The sequence below is a fragment of the Lepidochelys olivacea genome, assembly GCF_965140295.1.
Source record: "Lepidochelys olivacea isolate rLepOli2 genome assembly, chromosome: 1".
Taxonomy (NCBI): domain Eukaryota; kingdom Metazoa; phylum Chordata; order Testudines; family Cheloniidae; genus Lepidochelys; species Lepidochelys olivacea.
Window position 1 is genome coordinate 174,478,994 of NC_140411.1, and position 12,914 is coordinate 174,491,907.

The following is a 12,914-nucleotide window of genomic DNA, read 5'->3' on the forward strand; positions in this document are numbered from 1 at the left end:
TGCAAATCTTCTAAGGCCTGTTGCACGTTGAGAGCATTGCCTGAAATCTACAGCCAGGATGTCCTTCTCATGGTCACCAGAGGACATAACTCTGGCCAAAGTGTCTGTGACATCCAGCGCAGACTGCAATGACATCTTGGCCACTAAACAGCCTTCATTGACATACACCTGAAATTCCTCTCTGGAGGTTTCAGGCAGCTGGTCCACAAACTTAGACATAGCTGTACAATGTACAAAGTCATTCTTGGACAAAAATGACCTCACCTTAGAACAACTGGAGGAGTGTGACCTCCGTGACCAAGGGGCATCCCATGGATTCCACGGACTGCACTGAAAAGAATAGGGAATTGGTGGGCCAGGGCCCGCATCCCAGCCATGAGATGAGTGGCAATCGTGGTGCACAAAGTGCTCCATAAACAGTTCCCAATGTTGGTAAGGTGATTGTGGGGGGGAGGAGGGGGCGGAGAGAAGATCCCAATATTGACACCAAGGAGCCTTGGGTTTCTGGGGATAAAATTGGAGACCGTCTTGAGGAAGTGAGTAAATGGTCTCACTCATTCTTCAGCCAGAATGAGGGAGGGATCAGCACTGATGAAGGAAGTGGTACCATTGGCACCAAGTATGCCAATGGTGGAAGCAGTGTTGTCCCAGAAGTCAGCAGCAGTACCAAAACAGCTGACTGTGCTGAAGTGGAGGGCAGTGAAAGCTGCCATGGTAACATCCGCAGGGCTGACAGTAATGGTGCGGATGTCCTTTGTACCAAACCTGTTACTGGCCCTTCTTCCACAGACTATGGAAATGGAACATTGGGGTCTGGTGCTGACAGACCCAAAGGTTCAGTGGCCTATCCAGCCAACAGGGCTATATACAATGCAGCCTTGGCCATATCCTGGACCAAAGGAAGTCAGGGCAAAGGTCTGGTATGCTGCCAATGAGGAAAAAGAGTTAGGGTTGGAATCATCCTTGACGGTACTGGACTCAACCAGTATCCTGAGGCCAGATCCAGAGTTGATGTTACAGGGTCTCTAACCCCCACTACTCAGTACCAGGGCGAAGTTAGAGGCAAATGCTCCATCCTGTCAACCAGCATTAACCCTGTGCCAGTCCACAGTCTTCCTAGGGGAGGTGGGAGAGTCCCCACAAAACCTAGAGTGGTCTTGATTGGTCTTATGCAAACTTCTCTTTGGTGTACTCGAAGGGAAATGGCTCCTCTGTCTCTTCAAAGAGACACTCCTGGGAGTGAGGAGGCAGCACTCATGAAATCAGAGGGAAACCTCCAATCTGACAACCGCCTTGGTGCCAAAGCAGGCCACCTGGCTTGTTCAAGCAGGTACTGCGTTAGGTGAAAGTCCCTAGCCACTTGAGTCTGTTTTGTGAACAATCTCCAGGTTGAACGCTGCTCCTTGACATGGGCCTCACCCAAGCACAGAAAGCACAGCATGAGGGGATCATTGTCAGGGATTGCTCTATGACATGACAGACAATGTTTAAACCCTGGTGAGGGCAACACAGGGGACTACGTAACTAAATACAACAAACAGAGTTTAATTTAGAATCACTTACCAACAAAAAAACCCAAAACAATCCAGGTGAACTACACCCAAAACCAACCCGAAACAAAATAACAAAAAACATTTTGGGTTGAAAGACACATTTCATTTGACATGAAACAATATTTGTTTGGTTTTTTTTGTTTTGGTTAAAAAAATGTTTAGTTTCTAACCAACTATTTTTCATATTTTTCCATTCGGCCCATAAACTGAAAAAAAATCAATCATTTGCCAAGCTCTAGTTCTACCACACAGATTACTTCTCCATCACAGAGTTTCAGTGCTCCAAACAGGCATATTGTTCTGCTCAAGCATTGCAAGTTGCAGAATTAGGCCCTATGTTTGTACGGCCTAGCATAACTGGACTCCAATCCTAACTGGAGCCTGTAGGCACTACTGTAATACAAATAAGATTTAGTTATATCAGAATTTAACTATTTCTTCTAACATTCAAATTTTCCCAACCATTCTCCAGCACTTTCCAGGTTGTAATGAGTCATTTTAACTTTATAATACATCTATCCAAGAAGGATCCTTAAAAACAGTGACAACTGCAATCACTAACTAATATTTCAACTTGAAATATTCAAAACAAACTATAGAAGAATAAACACTAGCTGAAACCTTATCTATTTTATGCATATTAACAGGTATAATTTATAGCACCATTTTTTCTCTCTACAGGCAGTGCAAAAAGCTACTAAATATGCTCCCACAGTTATAATTTGAAGTTCTACTTTTCATCAACAGATGACAGTAGCAATCTATAGATTCACTACAATGTACTAGGTATGTCCAAGATTGCTACAGGACCCTATACAGAGTACCAATATTGTATGGGTGATTGTCCTATTTGAATTTGAATAGACTTTTAAAAACACAACAGTCTTAAACAAAATTGTTCCAACTATTTTGCTACCTCTTCACATGTGTATTGATTTCAGAATTTGGTTAGCAAGTTGTCACCAGAGTATTGTCCTGACAACAACGGGAGCTGGAAAGGTCCTAGGGCAATCATTTGTGTATTTTCGCATCAGATTTAATAATCTAAGTGTTTAGATGCTCTAGACAGGTGCTACAGAAAACCCTTAGATTTAATAACAAATAGCGCCGTGCATAAACCATGAAGGAATACTGGACACCATATACATTTCCTTTTTCTGAATAACGTATTTATCCTACTCAAACTAAAGGTTTGAGTCTGATTTTATCTCTGCACATACACAGCACTAGAAATGGGAATAATCTATGCATCTGAGAAACAAGTAGCACACTGTGAAAAATGCTGCTGTGCCAGGATACTGCCCTTTTCCCAAAAGGTGTATTAAATCAGGCAAGCATGTCTGATGTGCTTCTGCATCAAGGTAATAAAAGAATGCATCAGAGTTTGATGGAAAGTGAGAAGTAGAAACCTTATGTGCCAAACACCCCCGTTTGAAACTAGTGCATCATTCAGGAGCAGATTTCATGAGCACAAATATATAATAAACACACAAACCTCATCAGGGGCTAGATTCACAAAAGGACTTAGGTGCTTAACTGCCACTTTAGGCACTTAAATCCCAGAATCAGACCCCATTGGGATTCACACAACCTCCACTCAACTGCTGCCAAAACCTGTAGGTGCCTACATTCATTCAGCAACTAAAGTTTTGCAGTAAAAGTCCCCTAGGTGCCTATGTTTCTGCCTGTTTGTGTGGTCACTACATCCTTATTCTAGACATCTGTATGCTTAAGCCCCAGTGTGATGCATGAACTGAGGGAAGAGGGGTGTTCCTTCACCTAGCTCACCTGCGTGGCCCAATGTGGTAACATATTCAGTGCTCACCTACCAGATTGGGTCTAAATAGACAAGCTTACACAAAACAGAGGTGAGGGGACGAGAAGGAGCTCCCTCATAACTTAACCCAGTGGTTAGGGTACTCACCTTGGAGATCCAAGGTTAAAGGTCCTCATCTTCCCCTCCCCTCCCCCCGAGGTGGGAATGAGGGATCTACCATCTGGCAGGTGAATGCCCTAGCCACTGAGAATCCCAAGCAGAAGGAGGTGGTCCCCTGAGAGGGGCATGGTTTAGGACACATCCCTCATCTTGGCATAGGGAGGCCACTTGTCTGGTATTATACTGGACAGTCCTCTTTTTGAGAGGTTTGCCCCTGTCCAGTACCATCACAAAACCAGATGTGGTTTTGCTCAGTACTGGACAGGGGAAGCCATTTTGAACAGCATGCTGCTCCACCCCCACTGGTGTAATCTTGCAAGCATGCTGCATGCCAGATCAGGCCATCAGGGTGAGACGCTCTTGAAAATGGCATCTCCTATGCGGTGTGGCATTTCTCTATGCAGGGAGCCACCAAATGATATGGGTTTGGTGAATCTCACTCTGAGGTGCCTGTCTCTCCCCATTTGTTATATTGGAAGCCTAGGTACCTAACTCAGGTTTTGTTAATTCTAGAAATTTCCTAGGCACCTAAAAGTTAGGTGTGTGATGCTTTGCATGGCTCTGTCTAAATTCCTTTGTCAATCTAGCACCAGATATTTAGTTATTGAGGAACTGTTTACCTACATTTGATGCTTAAGTCAGGTACATCTGAGCCATTCTTTGCTTCATACTGGTCCATACCAGTACTTTTCCTTGACAAAGGCCGATGGTGGAAAGGAGTAGGGACAAGCAGGTGACACATAAGCACTGTGATGATGTAGCTGCTGTATTGTGGTGGCCTGGTCTCCTTTCTACAGATTGTGGCATTATGCTGGTTCTAATACTATTTCAAACTAACATGAGAACTGAAACTCCAGAGATATGCACAGAAGCTGTATAAATTTATTTTCAACTCCAGCATTTAGAAGACCAGAATCTGAATCAATTCTTATGTACAGGAGCTAAAATGGTTTATGGAGCCTTCTCTACATCTTGGGGAAAACAATTATCTGGTTGGTTGGTTGGTTCTTTTTTGTTTTTTCAAACAATTCAAAATAAGGTTGAAGTTATTTGTTTTCCAAACAATTCCTCCCTTCTTTCAACATTTTAAAACCTTTAATTCAATTTCTATAACTTAATTTCCTGATGCAGCAGTGGAAAACTGGTTAGAAAGTCTGGAAGGAAAAAGTGTAAACTAAATCTAAAGGTTGAAGAAAATAAATAAAAAGGGGGAAAAGGCACATTCCAATCCCAATGGCTGGATGTGTTTTGAGCATATTATTATTTTCCCCTCTCCACTATTTAGACCATTGCCAAAATGTGATTTTACCTATGCTTCACCTAACTTAAAGATCTACATTTAAAATTAAGAATTGAGGGACATGGGTGCAAATAGAAGGTAGGTCAAGGGATGCACATCATTCCCTTGCAGACTGTCATACATAGGTGGTAAAAATAATGCATACAAGACCCTGCCCTTCTGTGAATCACTCAGAGGACCTATCAGGTTTGGGGCAGAAAGGAGGACCTTTTCTGAAGGGGATGGGGGAGGCAAGTGTCACCAACATAGAAAACGTCCTACATTTCCTCCCCGCAAAATCACCTCACACAGGTTTTTCCATGGAAGGCGGTGATGTTTTTAGGCCTTCAGGTCTACTGTTTTCAGCCAGGTGTTAAACTCTGTCATGAGTATGTTAAATGTATTTCATCTTTCACAGTAGCAGCCGTGTTAGTCTGTATTTGCAAAAAGAAAAGAAGTACTTGTGGCACTTTATAGACTAACAAATTTATTTGAGCATAAGCTTTCGTGAGCTACAGCTCACTTCATCGGATGTTAGTCTCTAAGGCCACAAGTACTCCTTTTCTTTTTTTGTATTTCATCTGCTTATCTCAGACAAGAGTAGACATGTAACACACAACTGTATCTCTATGCTACAGGACATTTGATGGTTATTTATCCCTTGCTATACAGTACTGTAGTCTCCTATCCAGATCCTATTTGCACAGTTGCATAAAAAGTATTTAAAAGGTTTTTGCTCATTTCAAGGATTCTTTAGATCCTGTATATGACAAAACTCAAATGGATTCTACATACATTGGATCTTTTCAAAGGAGAGACCCTCCCATCTGTTGTCTGAACAAACATCCCCGTTAGGATATGGTCTATTCATTTTTTAATAGATTCCTCACCCCAGGAATTGACTTTTTCCCTGACTAACTTGTCAGTTTAGTAGATTATTTAATAGACCAGATAATAACCTCATTATATTTTACACACAACAACAACAATTATGCTAGATGGCGAGATTTAGCCTGCCACACTATTGATGAATGATATACATATTTTGTCTTTGTTGGTTAAGCTGGTTGGCGCCTCTTGACTGTGTAGCATACGATCTATCAGAAAATGGACAACACAACCCTATATAAAACTGTGGCCTATACCTTGGCAAGGGTTTGGGCCAGATGCTCTGCTTTGTTCAATGTCTGCTGGAAATAAATGGAGGTTTATCACCAATGAGTCAGTTGTGTCTTCCTGATCTGGGTCTTGATGCAATTTAAAGGAACTTTGACCTGCTATAATCTATATCAGTTAACTATGGCACTCAAGAAGCCACTCACAAACAGAGGATTGAGGCTGCCCCATTACTGTCATGCTCTGACCACATTTCCTTCCTCTGATATGTGGCCCTGCAGCCTTCTATGATGAAGCTTCAGAGCCTTGTGGCATAGATCCAGAACAATGTGATAATAATGAACTACTGTGATATAAACTGCAGTCAAAATATGCAAAAGGCATTTTCATTACCTCATTACAAAGATAGATTAATAACCACTGATGTGTAATCATGGAAAATTATGTTGTATACTGTTTGAATGTATAACGTGAGATTATTACATTAACGTATATAAATAGTAGGAAAGAAATAATGTAATTTTTCATAATTCTCCTAGTAAGAGACAAAATGCAGTAATTTAAATATTATACAGGCACATTATGAAATTGTTACTGAGTCATTCATTTAATTTTCTCTGTATATTAATCTGCTTAATCAAATTTAGTTTAAAGCTCAAAAAAAAATCCAGAATAAAGATCTGATGAAAAGATATCAGAAAGGAGTAGATTCCAAAGTGTACAAAATTACCTTTATATTTGCTTGAATGTAATTTCTAACCTTAGTAATATTGTTCCATTGCAAATGGATTTAAGTAGAATATTGGGCAGGGGGAGGTTTGTAATGTACAGCAATTGGTGGCACCATTGTAGTCCTCAGTCATGAGGACTACATTAATGAAGCTAATCAACAACTGTTTGATACTACCCACTATAAAAAGAACAGGAGTACTTGTGGCACCTTAAAGACTAACAAATTTATTAGAGCATAAGCTTTCGTGGGCTACAGCCCACTTCACTGGCTGCATAGAATGAAACATATAATAAGTATATATACATATACATATACACACACACATACAGATAAGTTGGAAGTTGCCATACAAACTGTGAGAGGCTAATTAGTTAAGATGAGCTGTTATCAGCAGGAGAAAAAGACTTTTGTAGTGATAATCAAGATGGCCCATTTAGACAGTTGACAAGAAGGTGTGAGGATACTTAACTTAGGGAAATAGATTCAATATGTGTAATGACCCAGCCATTCCCAGTCTCTATTCAAACCCAAGTTAATGGTATCTAGTTTGCATATTAATTCAAGCTCAGCTGTTTCTCATTGGCATCTGTTTTTGAAGCTTTTCTGTTGCAAAATTGCCACTCTTAAATCTTTTACTGAGTGGCCAGAGAGGTTGAAGTGTTCTCCTACCGGTTTTTGAATGTTATGATTCCTGATGTCAGATTTGTGTCCATTTATTCTTTTGCATAGAGACTGCCCAGTTTGGCCAATGTACATGGCAGAGGGGCATTGCTGGAACATGATGGAATATATCACATTGGTAGACGAGCAGGTGAACAAGCCCCTGATGGCGTGACTAATGTAATTAGGTCCTATGATGGTGTCACTTGAATAAATATGTGGACAGAGTTGGCATTGGGCTTTGTTGCAAGGAGAGGTTTCTGGGTTAGTGCTTTTTGTTGTGGTGTGTGGTTGCTGGAGAGTATTTGCTTCAGGTCGGGGGGCTGTCTATAAGCGAGGACTGGTCTGTCTCCCAAGATCTGTAAGACTGAGGGATCATTTTTCAGGATAGGTTGTAAATCTTTGATGATGCACTGAAGAGGTTTTAGTAGGGGGCTGAAGGTGACAGCTAGTGGCGTTCTGTTATTTTCTTTGTTGGGCCTGTCCTGTAGTAGGTGACTTCTGGGTACTCTTCTGGCTCTGTCAATCTGTTTTTTCACTTCAGCAGGTGGGTACTGTAGCTTTAAGAATGATTGATAGAGATATAGTAGGTGTTTGTCTCTGTCTGAGGGATTGGAGCAAATGCAGTTGTATCTTAGAGCTTGGCTGTAGACAATGGATCGTGTGGTGTGTCCTGTATGGAAGCTGGAGGCATGTAGGTAAGTACAGCGGGGTCAGTAGGTTTCCGGTATAGGGTGGTGTTTATGTGACCATCGCTTATTAGCACAGTAGTGTCCAGGAAACGGACCGTTTGTGTGGATTGGGCTAGGCTGAGGTTGATGGTGGGATGGCAATTGTTGAAATCATGGTGGAATTGTTCAAGGGGTTCTTTTCCATGGGTCCAGATAATGAAGATGTCATCAATGTAGCACAAGTAGAGTAGGGGTGTTAGGGGATGAGAGCTAAGGAAGTGTTGTTCTAAGTCAGCCATAAAAATATTAGCATACTGTGAGGCCATGCGGGTACCCATAGCAGTGCCGCTGACTTGACTATATATTGTCCCCAAATGTGAAATAGTTGTGGGTGAGGACAAAGTCACAAAGGTCAGCCACCAGGTTTGCTGTGACATTATCGGGAATACTGTTCCTGATAGCTTGTAGTCCATCTATAAAGAACACAAAGAAGACTCCACACCACAACTTACCCAGGAATGTAAGGATACCATCAAATCCTTCCCCAAACTACTCCAAACTCATCCCCCAAGAACCCAACCTGGAAGCCTTCTACATGCTCCCCAAGATACACAAACAAGGGAACCCAAGCAGATCCGTCATATCTGGCTATGACAGGACACTTCCTGTCTTGTGTGCATTATTCTTCCTGAAGAAATATCAGGACTCATGGAAACCATCCACTCACCACACAAAGGGTCAGTTTCCTCCAGGACACAACCGACTTTGTCCACAAATTCTACAACATTAACAAGCTCCCTCAGGACCCCATCCTTGCCACTATGGACGTCACTTCCCTCTACACCAACATCCCTCACAATGACAGCACTGCTGTCTGCCTCAAATATTTACAAGAAATTGGACAACCCTCAGATATCCATTGTCAAACTCATCCATTTTATCCTTACCCATAACAATTTTACATTCAACAATAAACACTTTGTCCAAATCATGGAACAGTCACGGGCACTAGGATGGCTCCACACTATGCCAACCTATTCATGGACCACCTTGAGGAAGAATTTTGGGGCAAATGCATTACAAAACCAATGCTATACCTGACATTTATTGATGATATTTTCATCCTCTGGACAGATGACTTAAACTCTCTCATAGATTTCCACCACAACTTCATCAACCACCACTTGTCCATTTAACTCTTTCTGGAAAAATCCCACACTACCATCAACTTCCTGGATAACACAATCAGCTTCAGCAGTAGAACTCTCCAGACAACTATATACAAGAAAGCCATGGAACACCCCACTTACTTTCACAGATTCAGTAGCCACCCCAAACAAACCACAAAATCAGTTATGTACAGGCAGGCACTCACATATCACAGAATATGCTCCAAGGAGAAAGTCCAGGATATATATCGTAACACACCCAAAAGTGCCTTATTCAAACAAGGACACTCCACCAGAGAAGTAGATCGTTACATGGGACAGGCCACCCAAATAACTTGAGAATCTGCTTCAGGAACAAAAATCCCACCCTTTAAACATAATATTTGTGATAATTTTCCCTTGTGATGCAATTTTGCTTTTAGGTATAACTGGAAATAAAGTAAAGTACATTTTCATTTAGCTGATCATATCATTTGAGCTTGTGTACAAACAAATTAATTTGAAGTATGTGAGTAATGGCAATGGTGGCTTATTCAGAATAATAAAGAAAAGTATACTCTTGAAAGCCTATCATATAAAGCTATCATTTTCCATCTTCTTTTTGTTGTAAATCTTGAGAAATGCTATATTTTTCCATCTCAAAACAGTGGGTTTTTTTGTGAGGTAGTAATATGACTTCAGGAGTTTTTGTCTAGACCAAATCATATATGATTAAAGAGAAATATTTTACTTACAAAGACATCTTCACAATGGGTGGTCACAAGTCTATAAGGTTTTTAGTAGCCCTTCTGTCAGTTTTCCCTGGGGCTACACTCTTACTGAAATTTAGCATGCTGCCTTTAAAGGCAAGGAAAGAATCAAAAATTTAATTGAATGGTTTTGCCTGCATAAGCAATCTACAATTGTCAATATAGAAAGAAATCAATGAAAACAAATTCCTCCTTGGTTTTCTTAACTTTTTCCAGTTCTGAAGCCCAGAAGAGAGACTGAAAGAAAACCAAAGTCAAATACCAAGAAATGAAATGCAGACTTAGTTGTGAATGTGACTTTTTTTAATGGGGTGGATAGTTTCTGCAAATACATTAAATTGAGAGGAAGAATCCTAGTCCATTCAGAGTTGGGAGAACTGATAGTTCAAAAATACATGAACTACCTCACTGTAATGCTAAATGGCAGTGTCTATGCTGCAGTGAAATCTTGCATCAGCAATCTTGAAGGGCCAACATTTTATAGAATTGCATTTTGCCCCAGGTACCTAATTATTGGTTATTGATAATGGGAGAATTTATACTAATTCCAAATGACTTTACATCAGACCTTATTATGCAACACTGAAGCAGTTATGGATGAGCTATCACTTGGAATTTATGAGTGAGTACTTCTACTAAATCAAGATGAACAGATTCACTAATTGCAAATTTGTTAACTGTCCCATCCTAGCATTTACACACAATTGTGGTCTCCTTCAACATTTCACCTAATCTTAAACAACGTGCTGCAGCATGGTCTTATATTACTTGCAACTAAAATATCACTTTTTACAAAATAGAATTCAGTATATTTAGTATCACAGAAAATACCATAATTTAAATGACACCACAAGTGTCAAACAAACGAATATAGAACATTTTATGATTCATTACCATTGCAAATTTCAACATTTGGTCTCCTAGTCATTACTGTGAATTAGTGAGGCTCTATGATGAATGTTTCCCAAATTATCCCTTTAATTAGCAAATTGACTACGTGAAGTCAGCATACCAAGAGCTGGAACATGGCTGAGAAATTAGGGCTCTATGCTGTGTCATTAAAGTAAATGGAAAGGGTTTCCCCGCACCACTGAGTTGAATGGGATCAGGATTGAGCCCTTAGAGTTAAGCAAACTTTTGTGAGCATTCCAAATAGCAAATTTTACATGGGTCTTGTTTTGGCTCATTCAGGATGGGCAGGAGATCACCTTGGCTGTGAATAAAGACTCATCAGGTCTCCCTCCCTTTGATTCTCCCTGATCCGCTATAGCCCCAGGCGCTGCATCACCCTTTTAAATGGACAAATGGGAGCACCTGTTCTAACACAGAAGAGCTGGATTTACATCATTTACAGGGGGCTAGCCTCCTTGTGACTACACCTTCCTGGATTTTGAGAACTACCCGGAGTAACATGTACAACTTTACTGATGTGAGTTGTCAGTATTGCAAAATGTCAGAGTGTCTTAGCACTCAGCAAAGAGGCCACATTATTAGATACACCAGGGATTTATTTGTCCTTAAGTCACTATCAAAATATTCAACCTTATACGTAACTGGCTGTCACAGTTTTCAGGCTACACATAGATGGATAGCACTAGTGATACCACACCATCAGAGGCTCGTTCGCCTGCACATCTACCAATGTGATATATGCCATCATGTGCCAGCAATGCCCCTCTGCCATGTACATTGGTCAGACTGGACAGTCTCTACGTAAAAGAATAAATGGACACAAATCAGACGTCAAGAATTATAACATTCAAAAACCAGTTGGAGAACACTTCAATCTCTCTGGTCACTCGATTACAGACCTAAAAGTTGCAATTCTTCAACAGAAAAACTTCAGAAACAATCTCCAACGAGAGACTGCTGAATTGGAATTAATTTGCAAACTGGATACAATTAATTTAGGCTTGAATAGAGACTGGGAGTGGATGGGTCATTACACAAAGTAAAACTATTTCCCCATGTTTATCCCCACCCCCACCCTCCACTGTTTCTCAGACATTCTTGTCAACTGCTGGAAATGGCCCACCTTGATTATCACTACAAAAGGCTCCCCCTCCCCCGGCTCTCCTGCTGGTAATAGCTCACCTTAAGTGATCACTCTGGTTACAGTGTGTATGGTAACACCCATTGTTTCATATTCTCTATGTATGTAAATCTCTCCACTGTATGTTCCACTGAATGCATCGGATGAAGTGAGCTGTAGCTCACAAAAGCTTATGCTCAAATAAATTTGTTAGTCTCTAAGGTGCCACAAGTACTCCTTTTCTTTTCACCATTGTAAAATGTTTCATTCTTGTTGGCAGAAGATCAGTTATAGCAGAAGTGAGGGTAACATTCTCTTATAACTTTAGCTTGAGCGATGACAGAAAAACCCATAAGAATGAGGTCTGTTAGAGTAGCTGTACTGTGCTCAGCTTTTGTGATGGCAGAGTTCCCCATTTTCATTTGATGATGTTGAGGTCAAGCAATTTTTCAACACAAACTGCTACTGACTTATGGAAGTATATTGTTGAGCTGACTCTTCACCTGATTATAGATCACATAAGCAATATATGCACATTTGAAATCACAAATCTGGACTGAAGCAGCTTGTGATGATGAGAAATGAAACAGATGCATCAATATACCTAGACAATATATAGGATGTTTGATTTTAAAATGTTATTTTGTTGTTTTTTGCTCTTTTAAAGATCAATGACTTTGCTGTCAGTGCAGCCCTATGAAAAAGAAATCCATTGTGCTCAGCAGTTCAACGTGTTCCTAACCGATATACTAAATACTTGTGTTGGGGTGTATGGGGGGATTTCTTCTTATCTGAATTTGCCAATCAATTCTGTTCTCTTCTCTCTATGGTTATATTTAGCTTAAAGGTTCTACAATTCTTTCAGTGTGGACCAGTCTCCCTTCCCCTGTACTGTCATGGGATATCACCTCTAATCCCATTTGTCGTCATGCAACCGTGTGGCAACTAAGCAATAACTTATAATGGAACAGTCATATTAGGAAAGTATTTAATGTATTTTCGTCTGTTTAACAAAC

At 40.5% G+C, this 12,914-nt stretch overlaps 1 protein-coding gene across 3 annotated transcripts in view; it reads right to left on the reverse strand.

Moving 5' to 3' along the window:
• Positions 1 to 12,914, reverse strand: part of NCAM2 (neural cell adhesion molecule 2) — a 573,274-nt gene that overhangs the window by 322,518 nt on the left and 237,842 nt on the right. The gene's annotated exons all lie outside the window — the stretch shown is intronic.